This window comes from Dendrobium catenatum, unplaced genomic scaffold (genome assembly GCF_001605985.2).
Source record: "Dendrobium catenatum unplaced genomic scaffold, ASM160598v2 original_scaffold_60360, whole genome shotgun sequence".
NCBI lineage: Eukaryota > Viridiplantae > Streptophyta > Magnoliopsida > Asparagales > Orchidaceae > Dendrobium > Dendrobium catenatum.
The window spans coordinates 1-1434 of NW_021378811.1; the positions used below are offsets into that span (position 1 = coordinate 1).

The 1434-nt window shown below is 26.1% G+C and overlaps 1 long non-coding RNA gene across 1 annotated transcript; it reads right to left on the reverse strand.

Annotated features, from left to right (window-relative positions):
• Positions 1–6: 6 nt before the first annotated feature.
• On the reverse strand, positions 7–1312 carry LOC110107342. The gene is made up of 3 exons (XR_002304356.1): positions 1277–1312; positions 889–922; positions 7–251 (listed from the first exon to the last, which is right to left on the reverse strand). It is a non-coding gene; the product is annotated as an uncharacterized LOC110107342 (long non-coding RNA).
• Positions 1313–1434: the final 122 nt, after the last annotated feature.

Sequence of the window (1434 nt, forward strand, 5' to 3'; positions counted from 1 at the left end):
AATCAGTTGACAACACTGCATAAAAATTTAACCATGTTAAAAAAAATTAATTGATAAATAAAATAATTTAATATTTTTTTTAGAAAACTTTAACATACCAATTACAGGCAAACTTATTTCGCGACTCACATTCTTTACTAACTCAAATCCATCCATGCATGTCAAATTAACATCAATGAGCACTATGTCGTAATTTCCTTTATTTGCTCTCAATAGCTCCACGGCTTGAAGTGGATAATCAGTTATAGTGACTGTAAAATAATAACAAATAAAATAATTCATATGAAAAATATAATAACTAAGCATTAAATAATTAATTTTTATAAATATTTACCAATATGCACTACAAACTAAAAACTTTTACATTATAATTCCTTTCCTTCTCAATTTACTCAAACAGAAAAAAAAAAACTAATAACAATCTCAAATAAATTTTTAAGATTAACTCTCTTAAAAAAAAAAACTGCACAGAAAATAAAACCATATAATTTATATCTGGTTCAAAAACCGTCCTTTAAATTTCAAAATATTAGTCAGGGTTCCATTTATTATTTTAGCATCCATGCTTCTTGAAAAGTTACATCAGAAGAAAAAATTACAGAACAAAATAGAAGCAGAAAAATTAATTATAGAGATTTCATTTGTTTTTCATCTTAATTAGTCAATTAGATTCATTTTAACTAAAATTGAATTAAAAATTTATTATTTTGTAAATCACAAACAGCTGAATAAACAACTGAAAGGAAAAAAAAAAAAATTTCTTCGGTGCACATAACAATATATACTCATCAAAGAGGTCAACAATTTCCATAGGTATTCCTTAATATGATTCTCTAAGAAATGCCATTAAATAATTTTAAATTGAAATCAGAAATTTTGAAATAATACCATTGAAAACAACGCCGCTGAGAAGAAACAGAGCCTGAAAAGAACAAAGGAAAAGGCGTTGTCAAAACCCTAAAAATTTATTAATTTTTAAACTGTTCTGATTTTATTTTTTTCTCTGATATGATCTTCTAAATGATTTTTCAAATAATTTGATTATGAATTATGTTACTTAGAAATAAAAAAGCTACAGAGTCGAAATCCTAAAAGTTTAGTAAATCATAAACCGCTAAACTGAGAACTGAAAGGAATTGTTTGTTTCTTCAGTGCACCATAACAATATATACTAAATCAAGGAGGTCAACAATTTCCATCGGTATTCCTTAATATGATTCTCTAAGAAATGGCATTAAATAATTTTAAATTGAAATCAGAAATTTTCAAATAATACCATTCAAAACAACGTTGCTGAGAAGAAACAGAGCCTGAAAAGAAGAAAGGAAAGGCGTTGTCAAAACCCTAGAAATTTTCATGGAAAAAAAAAACCCTAGAATCCTAGATACGCACTGAAAAATCTCCAGAACTGATTAAGAAAAACACACCTTCATA